Genomic DNA, 10,899 nt, shown 5'->3' with positions numbered 1-10,899 from the left:
AGTGTGTAGCCTGTTTTCCCCGCTGTTCACTGTGCTGGAGAAGGCTGAGTTTCCTCTCTAGCTTTAACAGAGGCCATGTGGAACAGTCTTGTGGTATCTTACTGTAATTCTTGCTGTGCCCTCCTCACTTAGCTTCTGTCCTCTGGCTCTGTTGTGGGCCAGAGGAGGGACAGTCTCCACCACTGTTTTTCTCCTTGGGCCCTGTGAAGGTGACCTGCTCTGTTCAGTGGTCCATAGCTGTTGTAGTGGTTGGTCTTTTCTCCTGAAGGGCACCCTTTGCCTTGCTGGAAGGTCACCTCTGTGATCCCTTGGACTTGTCCATCTTGGCTCACCTGTCTGCTCTTGCATTTTAACTTGAAGTATGTCTCTTAAGTTCTGTCTAGTGATTTAGTCTGTGATTTTCCCTTTCTGTAGTTAAGCAAATTTATATTTATTGATAGTTCTGACATGATTGATATTCTGTTCTGCTCTTTGTATATTGTACAGTTTTTAGTCTTTATGGCTTGTTTATTTGTATTCTTTTTCCTTTTCTGTTGATGTAATTCCTGATATTTAGGAGAGTGCATGCCTTTGTCCACATGAGATAAAGTATCTCATATAAGATCACTTTTTGCCTGTAGCATGCTATGTCTACAGAGCCTGTTAGGAGTGTTCTTTGGGGGGCAGGGGCACAGTATTCTTCACTCTCTCTGATGACTGCACTAGTCCTAGGCATCTGGGAGGATGTCATGTGAGGCGGGGGACCTCTCAGATGAAGACTGTAGACTAAAGGCAGATTGATCATTGGGTGGGCCCAATACCATTCTCTGAGCTCTGAGTTCAAAACTCTCGAGTGAAAAATGTGGGACCCCAGCAGGAAGTTCCAGAAATGAGATTCAGGATTGGAAAGGGTCTGGCTACTCACCCCTGAGTCTCCAGGAGAAATCCTGACTTGCGTTCTCTGCCCAGGCTCCTGGCTCAGCATGTCTGCTTGCTTCAGACTGCCAAGTTCTTGTAATTTGATATGAGGGCAGTAGGAAACTAGCACACCTTCTATGAGCAATTATCCAATTATCATGCTTCTGTTCTTCTTTCCATTACCCAGTTTTAGTCAACAATGGTACCTTTGTCAGTATTTGCCTTCATACTGGTAAGCCTACTTGTTGCTGAAAATGTCAGCTTTAAATAGACCCTTCTACTCCAGCTCTCCCTTCACTCTTACTCCTTGTTCCCTCCTGTCTCTCCTAGTTGTAGTGACTGCCTGGTCAGGGCCCTGGTGTGCTAGTCATGTCTGCAGGAGATGGCTAGCCTTGAAAGCCCTGGGGAATGTATTTCACAAAGGCTGATGGGAGGGAGCAGGGGTCCCTAAGCACTGAGGGTTCTATAAGGCAGCCAGATATAGGACAGCTGGAGGTGATGGAATCCTGACTCAGTGTAGCAGATGTCCTTTCATTGTCTTTTGACTTTGTTGCTTTGGAGAAATTTGAAAAATCCTGAGAAATCTGCTTTGTTTCTCCTCTGCGTTAGTGATTTCATTTCTTCTTCTCTTTTTTCTTTCTTTCTCTCTTTGTCTCTCTCCTTTCTTCCTTTCCTTTTCCTTTCTTTTCTTTCGCCCTGTCACTTGTGATAATTTAAGAAAGAGAGGTGTATATAATCTGATTCTAAGCTTTCAACAGGTTTTATAATTTACAAATACTTTCTCAACCTTTTCTTTCTTTTGATAGTATACTGGATATATAAAAGTTCTTAACTTTGCTAATGTGCAATGTATCTATTCTTTTTTTCTCTGTGGTTTTGGTATAATAGCAAAGAAATGATTGCCAAATCCAGTGTCATGAAGTTTCTCTTTTGTTTTCTTGTAATTTTAGCTTTTATGTTTAGTCTTTCGGTACATTTTGTGTTTGTGTGTCTGGTTGAAGGTAGAGTCCAGTGAATGTCTTCCTTTTGCTCGGGTCTGTCTGATTTTGATGTTGATGACACATTGTGTTGAGAACAAGGTCCTTTCTCTGTTGTTATTAGCACCTTGTTGAAGGGACTTGGCCATCTACATGAGGGTTGGTTTCTCTGCTCTCTGTTCTAGTTTGTGGTTCTGTATGTCTGCCCTTTTATTACTACCACACTTTTTGGATGGCTGTAGCTTTGTAATAAGTTTTGAAATCAGGAAATCTAAGATCTACAGCTCTTTTCTTTCTCAAGATTTATTTTTTTTTACCCACCCTTCCACAGTGGTGGGATGAGGACACCACTGGACAGCTCAGCTCTGGTAGTAGCCCTCGATTGAGTTTAGGACCTGCAGGTTGTGTTTCCTGTTGCCTCTAAAGGTGAAATAGGTCATTAAACTTTTTTCTTCTTTGCTAGTTTAAGGGAAATTCTCTCCAAACCTGTTTGAGTGTAATTTCTAGGAGGAAAGAGGAAATGATGTGCTGATGTGTATAGATAGCTTACACTTGGAGTCAGAGTCCTCCCTTTAATGACCTCCTAAAACCTGGACATTAGAACAGAATGTGTGGTTTAGATGCCTGTCCTGGTGCCTTTACACAGGAAGTCCTTGGAAGAGGAGAGCAGAGGGGAAGGGAGAGGAGGGGAAGGGAAGATAAAGGAGGCACTAGTGAGTGCAGTAGCCACCCAGTGATTTAGCAGTCTCCTAGTGTCACCTCATCTGGAGGGGATACAGAAAAGGCTTGTGGTTCCCATTTCATGGAAGGGACGCTTAGAGAGAAGTACTGGCCTCGCAGGTGGCAGGTAGATGTATTTCTTGGGATTTTGTTGATGCTGAGGCCCAGGCTCAGGCCCATGCTGCCCTAGTGTTTGCCCAACGGACAGACGGTCTATTCTGCCTTTGCACTGCTGCCTCCCCCAGGTGAGGAAGATATTGCATCTTCTTGAATTATTTGGAAGGTTTTGAAACTCTTGAGGAATCCTGACATTCCCTGTACCCCTCTCCCACTTAATTGAGCTCCCTGAGGCTGTTAGTGAAGCATCACCCTGGGCCCTAGGTGCTGGCTGGCTCCCTTCCTCCTGTCTCTACTGTGTTGGCTTTGCTTTGAGCCTCCTCCAAGCTGCCAGATGGGTCGCTGCTTGTCCTAACGTCTACCATGGTCTCCCTCTAGGAGCTGGCTGAGTCTTCTGGGAAGGTTCTGGCTTTGGGCTGATGTTGCTATGTGCTGTGGGCCTGGGTTGGGTCTGGCCCAGTTATTTCTAGCTTGGTTCAACAGCGTGGCACCTGGTTAGAGTCTCCTCAAAGTCTTGTGAAAATGTCTGCCTCTTTGGGAGTTTTCTGGATTTTGGAGACCTGCCTGGGGTGTGGCTGGTGCCGGACAGCCCTCCCACTGGGCTACCGTCCCTCCAATTGAGCTTGTGTCCATCCCTGCTGACCACCTGGTGCCAGGCTGTTAACACCCAGGCACTTGTTCTGACTTACCATTCTCCCATCCTCATGGCTACAGCTACTCTGAGCCAGGGCCAGGGCCCTGGTGGCAGGGCTGGTACAGCTATTTTGGTAGGGGGCCCTGGGTTTAGAGTCCATCTCATTGTTTGACTAGCTGTGTGGCCCTAGGAAAGTGCTGACTTCTGTAAGTTTCAGCTTCCTGGTTGGGAAATGATGACAGTAGATACTCCTTTTTCAAGGGTCCTAGAGTTTTAGGACTTGTTGACCACAGGCTTAGAGTCAAGGCCTGCTGTTCCCCTTCTCTTCTGGAAAGCCAGGCTGTCTGGTGAGGTAGCTTCCATCCTAAGTGGAATGGGGCCACATTTCCCTCTTTTCCATGACCCTGCTATCTTCTACCCCCCACCCTGTCCCTACGCCTTATCCCTTTCCATCCTGAGATGCCTGCCTGGGCATTTCAGCCTGAGAGTCCACTGTGACTTTGGGCTACTGTACATGCAGCTGTGCAGGTGGGGCTCCCTAGCTTGTGCCCCTGTAACTGGCACTGTCCTCTTGACCTTTGCTGTGGCCACCCTGGGGAGGAAGGCTTGCTCATTGACCAGGCAGCTGGGGTGTGGGCAGAGCTGGGGCCAGATGCCTGGCCTCTGTGGTCCTCCTCAGGGAGGGGAAGGGGATGGGGTGGAGGCAGCCTTGGCAGGTGGAGGGAGAGGCGTAGACTGTTGGCATTCTGACTGCCCTTTTGTGCTGAAAGTGATCGTGCTTCTGTGCTGCTGATTCCTGCGTCATTTTGCAAGGTGCCTGGGGGTGCCCAGCTTCATTCTGTTTGACGTGGAGTTGAAGTTGCTATAACAACACTGATTCATGTAATTGCAGCTCCCCCAGCCAGGTCCTTTTTCTCTGGCACTCTGTCACTTGCCTAAGCATACATGCACACACATGTACGCATACATCCACACACACAAAAGCCACAGAGGACTGGGGGCTGGGCAGGGGTGTGTGGGTATTGTTCTGTGCCTCTCAGCAGGTGGCCTGGGTTTGTGGAGTGTTGGGTACCAGTCAGAGGAGTGGGTTGCGGTCCCCTCCCTGAGGGGACTGCATGTGAGAGGGGGTGTGGACGTGAGCTGTGTTCTGTGACTCAGCATCTCCCACGTGCAGGATAAGCAGTGGGCACTGGAGTGCCAGCTGCTCCTGAGGCTGGGCAGGCAGGCCTTGTCTGCTCACCACTGGGGCCTTGATCCAGGGCAACAGGGCGAGGGGATGCAGGCCTGGGGCTGGCTGTTCCACTAGACACAGAGAACTCTGTTGTTTACTTCCTTACATTTTATATGCTAAGTCCTGTGAGTGCTCTCCTTCTTTTTCCCACCCTCAGTTTCCTTCCTCCTTCCTCTGAGACAGGCCAATGGTCCATCAGTGAGAGATGAATAGACTCTAGGACCTCAGGGCCTCTGCCACCAGTCCTGAGCCCTCCCAATACCCTGGCTCCCTGGCCCTTCAAGGCCAGGTCGGACTGGTTTTTAGAAGAAGCCACACTGGGTCCTTGAAGGTGATGATGGTCTGGCCTCCGGTGGCCTCAGTACTATGGAGGGGCTTGAGCCACTCAGTGTCCTCTAGGCACTCAGTCCTTCCTCCTGGGGACATGCATTGGCCAGGCAGGTGCTGGTGAGTTGGAGGTGTCTGTGGTGTAGCCTTGTCCCTGCCTACGGGTGGGGAGGTGCCCGCAGAGTGGATATTTCCCTTAGTGCCCAGTATTTGGGGGACAGGCTGGGCATTGACGCTTCCCAGGAGTGTGGCTTTTGGTAAGAATTTTGCAAATGATATGGAGCTGAGCACCTGGACCAGGATAGCACTTGAAGCTGTGCTTGGGGGTCTGCAGTGCTGGGTAAGAGGTGGAGCTGAGCTGGTGGTAGATGTGTATGCACACGTGTGTGTATACGCGCATGCACGTGTGTATGTGTGTGCACTTGCATACACAATACACATGTTGGGGTGAGGGTGGGGAGGGAAGCACTAGAGAGTTTTGAGGCATTTTTACTCTTTACTAAAAAAAGGCTTTGTCTCACCCATTCCTTGTGGTAAATTATAAATTCTTGGTGTTTAGTGGTAACCACTCAGACTCTTCTCCAAACTTACTTTCTAGTCCCTTCTATTGTGGGTATTGCACAGAATTGCAGCTTTACCACACAGTCCTCTTTTTTTTTTGTGGCTCCTGGTGCTGGCCAGCAGGGGTTCCGTGATGCCTTGAGACTATCCCAGGCCCATGGCCCCTCAGAGACCCAGCCACGTCCCCGGAGGCTGTGGCTTGTGTACCTCTTGAGAGTCTAGGCTTTTGTCATTGGTGTCATACTGTGGCTTTGGGGGCTCATCATTGCATTTCTCTTCCCCAGTTTCTTACCTGTGACCTTTTTGAGCTTGACATGAAGTGCTTGGGACCACACTTGGAGCTAGGTAATTGCACAGCAAAGGTTGAAAGGGTGCACACCCCCTCATTGTGTTAGGATGGTCTTTTTTTCCACTGTTGTACTTATGGTCTGGAAGCTTCAGTGCAGAGTGGGCGGAGCAGGTACTCAGGGCCCTCAGTTTCTTCCTTGTTGGCCTCCAAGTAGGCTTTTCAGATGTCTGCTTCCCTCTCAGAGACCTCAGGGAGATGCTTGGGTTGAAGCACCTGCAGGGGCTCCCTCTCCTGGTAGTTGTGGTGGGGCTGGAGCCTTGGAAGCTGACTTGCAGGCATTAGCAGCTCCTGGAGCTAGGGTATTGGACTTGGGAGAGACTGTGTCTTTAGGAGGTGTTGACTCTGCCTGGCTGAGGCCTTCCTTTTCTGAGGTGGCCTCCTGGCCCAGGATTGCTGCTGGCACCTCCCTGAAGGGAAGATAGAAGGCTTTCAAAGGATTAGAAGGACATAACTCCCTTGGGTCTGAGCCACAAGGACAAGTGGGCCTCCTTGCCACCTTCCCCAGTGCTCCTGGTAGGAGCTGTGTTGGCTGTGTTTATTTTGGAAGTTGTGAAGCCGTTTTCCCTTTTCTTAGAGAGGAGCCTCTCTGAACTCTGCTGTGTATACGTTAGCTAAATAACCCATGTGCTACTTGTCACCCTGCTCAGTGGCTTCAGGCATGAACACGTGTAGGATGCTGCCCTTGGCACTGAAGAAGGGTGGGGCCTGGGGGGCTGACTGCCTCCCTGGTGATTTACACCCCCAGGTGTGATGCTGGCTCAGAAGGGTGCTTTATCCTGCTGCAGCCATTCTCTGAGGCAGCAGCACTGTGCTAATGCAGATGAGACTTGAGGCTCTCCTGGCCATGGCACCATGACAGGGGTGGGGAGTGGGGGGGGGCGAGAGGATGTCTCTATGCCTTGGGGGCCATCCCTCCCTGGAAAAGACACCACTAGTCAGTCTCAAGAGGCTAATGTCGGAGCCACATCCAGGGAGTGGTCAGCATTTGTTTTTTCCTGGTTGTAGATTGTGACTGGCCAAGGTTTGAATCATCCAGTGGCAGTGTCTTCATGCCTCCTGGGTGCAGAGTTCTGAGTATGCCACAGGAGCATCCTCCTGCAGCCTGAGGTGAGAGAGACAGGGGCTGAGTTGTCTCCTAACCTACCCCTACATCTTGGGGTGATAGGGGTAGAGGGCTGAGTCCTCTCCCAGTCTGTTCCCCTGCCCCCATAGCCTGGGGTAATGGAGGCAGGGGGCACTGAGTCCTCTCCCAGCCTACCCTCCACAGCCTGGCTGATGGGGGCAGGGAGCTGAGCATCTCTCAATCTGCTCCTCAGACACAGCCTTGCTGGCTGGGTGTCACAGCTTTGAGATTTCATCTAAACCCCAGGCAGCCCTCACATTGTGTATGTAGTGTATGGTTCACTGCGTTTTATTACACTAAGATGTGAAACCATCACTGTCTTCTAACTCCAGAGCATTTGCATCATCCAGAGAAACCCTGTTCCCATTGGCATTCCCTCCAGCTCCTTCCTCTGGCCTGCGTGGCAGCCAGTCTGCTCCCTGGCCTGTGAATCTGCTGGTTCTGAACATTTCCTGTGAATGGAATCTGACAACATCGGGTCTGGTGCAGACCGGCTTCCACTGAGCTCAGTGTGTTAAGGTTCATCCTGTAGTGGTGTCTGTCAGAACTAGATTGGCACTGGAGCTAGCTTTCTGGACTATTCAGTTTGGATAGTGATATGATGAGTGCAAAAATGAGACACAAAGATCTCGTGTTCAATGGGATGAGTTTTGATGACTGTACTCACCTTGTGATGCCCCCCACAAATGCCACCCCGGAACACTGTGCCCCTAGAATGATATCACATGAGAATTTGGAATTCTTGTCCTGGAATTTCCTCTAACTTGAAGTTAGTACATGCCATTTACATACATAGTTTGGTCCTGAATTTCTGTCTATAGAATGCATAGACTGTACATGGCCTAGTCCTTCTGCTGATGTAGTGTGCCCGTGAGTCTGCATGTGGCGGAGACAGCACGGGTCCAGCACAGTCTGTCCTTTCTATGGTTGATTCAGATGGGAGTTGTGGTTAGAGAGCACTTACCTATTTCCCACTCTCCTGGTTACTGTCTGATGGTGGCTGGCTGGGCTAGGGTAGGTGCATCATTTTCAGAATCTACCAAGCAGTTCTCTGGCATGGTAGCTCCCTTGTGCATCCCAAGGCTGGATACCAGCTCCTTGTGCTGCTCATGGAGGAACTGTGATACACATTCTGTGGCTTTAATGTGGCCTCTAGCATTGGCATCTGTGCAGTTGCTATAAATACACGGTTGCTACATTTTGTGTAGATGTATGGCAGGACTTACTTTATTATTGATTCTTTAGCTAGTCTCTCATTTCTTGTTTTGCAATTGGAGCTTCTGATGACTTGATTGGATTCTTTGGAGCAGAGGTCTGTGTGTGTGTGTGTGTGTGTGTGTGTGTGTGTGGTCTTTTTGCACAATAATTCTCAGGAACTTGTGCTGTTTCGTATCTGTACTGTTTGCTCCCTGTATCCTCCCCGCTCCGTGTCTCCTGCATACCCTCCACCATGTCCCCCTGTGTATACCCCCTCACTGTGTCTCAGCTACCCACAGCAATAATCAGATTGGTGGGCACTCAGATTGGTGGGCACAGAACTGGCTTTTCTGTATTCTCTTCCTCCTTTCAGTATGTACCATGTTTGAGTTTTAGCAATGCTAAAATTAAGAATATTAAGGATAGTACTTTGTCATATTGTTTTAAGTATGTTTTCACTTTATCTTTTGCTTTTTAATTTTGCTTTGATTATATTTTGATTTATAGACTCCTCTTTTAATGTCATCATATCTGCAAATGTTACCATATCTGTAAATCTAGTTTTGTGTGTGTGTGTGTGTGCATTTTGGGGGGCAAAGCATGGAGGCCTTCCAGGGTATCTCACTGAGGCCCTAATGCCCAAGGCCTAGAGCTTAATGCCCTCTATCTCAGCACCATTCTGGCCAGTTCTTTTTTTTTTTTTTTTGTATTTTAAATAAAGTGGATAGTTTATTCAGATGTCCTTTGTCTCTTTTTTTTAATTTTTTTTATTGTAAAGATACTTTACAGAGGGTTACAGTTACATGTGTCTCTTTCTTTTTTTGTGTGTTTTTAAAAAATTTTTTAAATGTATTTTTTAATTGTGAAAATACTGTACAGAGGGGTTACAATTACATGGGCAAAATAATGAGTACATTTCTTATCAAGCATTGTAGCCTCCTCCTTTGTTTCCCCTTCTCATCACTTCCCATCCTCCCCCTGCCCTCCTACCCAATCTTCCCCGCTTCCCCCCTTCCTCCCGCACCAAAGTTGTAAAGTTCGTTTTCGACATAACAATTTGTACATATCATTGTTGCAATGGGTCCACCTGTATCCCTATTTAAACGATTTGTTTTTCCCCTTCCCCTCCACAAATTATACTGACATCAAATACCGTGAAAGCAGGGGTTATACTGTGGGGGATCTGGCCAGTTCTTGGCTTCTATCTTTGTCCCTATAAACTGTCTGGATTTGAGAGAGCTTTCAGGAGCCTATAAGGCACAGATTTTTCACTCTAAAAGGATATGTTTGGCAGCCAAGTTGCTAGAGAATAAACTTTAGTCTTTGATTTTTTTCCTCCCTGAATTTTATAACTTAACAGTTCTTGGGAACCTTCTCTCTTGTCCCACAGAACGACATACTTACTGGAGACGTAGGGATGTTTTCTGTGGCTGTGTCAAGTTCTTCCTTTCCTCCCCTGCTCCTTTCCTCTCTGTCCTGGTTACTTCCTTAAGGGATCCAGCAGCCATCTTGGATCCCAGAGGCAGAGTCTGTCATTAATCTGCTCTGACATTGTGTGGCCAGGCCAGTTCCCTTCTCAGGCCAGAACTCCACCTTTCAGCCCTGGCTTGTAGGTGGCTGGACAGTTCTGGGCTGGATTTCCTGACGCCAGATCTGGTGGTTCGTGTGAGGGGTCTGGTTGTATGGCCATCTTAGAACAGAGGCTAGTTCTTTGCTGCTGTTGGGACAGTTTGTGGTGGTCTTATAGGGGCCAGTTGCTGGGGCATTAATTGGGAGGGCTTCTGTTCTCAGGATACCCACGAGAACTACCTTGGTCCAGATCATGGCCTGGTGAGGGGATGAGGGAACCAGGAGGGTTGTGGTGGGTAGTGGGTAGTGAGCCACTCCTGGTGCTCCACCCTGGCCTTTTGGGGAAGATATAGGAGCTGTTGAATATGAGGGGGTGGGCTGGTTATCATGATTACCCTATTTCCTGTTCTGTACTGGGTATTTCTCAGGCATCCAGCCTGCATGAGGCCCAGCTGTGCCAAGCCATAGCCTCACAGGGTATTGAAGATCAAGTTATCCTTCTTCTGAAGGTGCTTGGGCTTGAGCCAGCTCCCATGCCCTAGCCCACGTCTGTGCCCTACAGTACCTTCAAAGACTAGATTATCTGCTTCCAAGGGGAGCTGTGTCCAGTGCTGGGAGCTTTCCTGTCCCTCTCTTCCCAGAGAGAATTGTGGAAGGGGGTGTGGAGGCAGTGGGGGGAGAGGCAGTGGGGGGAGAGAATCTAGAAGGAAAGCAAGGCTCACATAAGAGAGGAAAGGAGAGGATAGAGCACAGGAGCCTGGCCCAGGAAGAGCAGGAGGTTGAGATCAGGGGCAAGGTACAACAGGGGCCTGTCTGAGATGAGAGCTCCAGGGAACATTGGGAGCACCCAGACCTTTGCAAGGAGCTCCGTTTTTATCTCTAGCTGCCCTGTGAGACAGGAAATGCTGCCAAGGCCACTGTAGGGCAGGGGACACTGAGTAGACACAGGGTGGGACCATGCTAGGGCAGTAGTTGACTTGCAAGAGGACTCATACCTTTAAAGCCTACCTCAGGCTAAGATAGGAGAGCTGTGTGTCAGATGACCCTTCTTTGCTTTCCCTCTTACCCTCAGCCTTACCTGTGTCCATCTTTGAAGGCTCAGTACCCTACTTTCCCTTCTTACTTTCCTGAAGCCAGATGTCGTGTGTGTGTGTGTGTGTGTGTGTGTGTGTGTGTGTGTGTGTGTGTGTGTGTGTG

The sequence above is a fragment of the Dipodomys ordii genome, unplaced genomic scaffold, assembly GCF_000151885.1.
Source record: "Dipodomys ordii isolate 6190 unplaced genomic scaffold, Dord_2.0 Scaffold82, whole genome shotgun sequence".
Taxonomy (NCBI): domain Eukaryota; kingdom Metazoa; phylum Chordata; class Mammalia; order Rodentia; family Heteromyidae; genus Dipodomys; species Dipodomys ordii.
Note: the sequence above shows the minus strand (reverse complement) of the source record.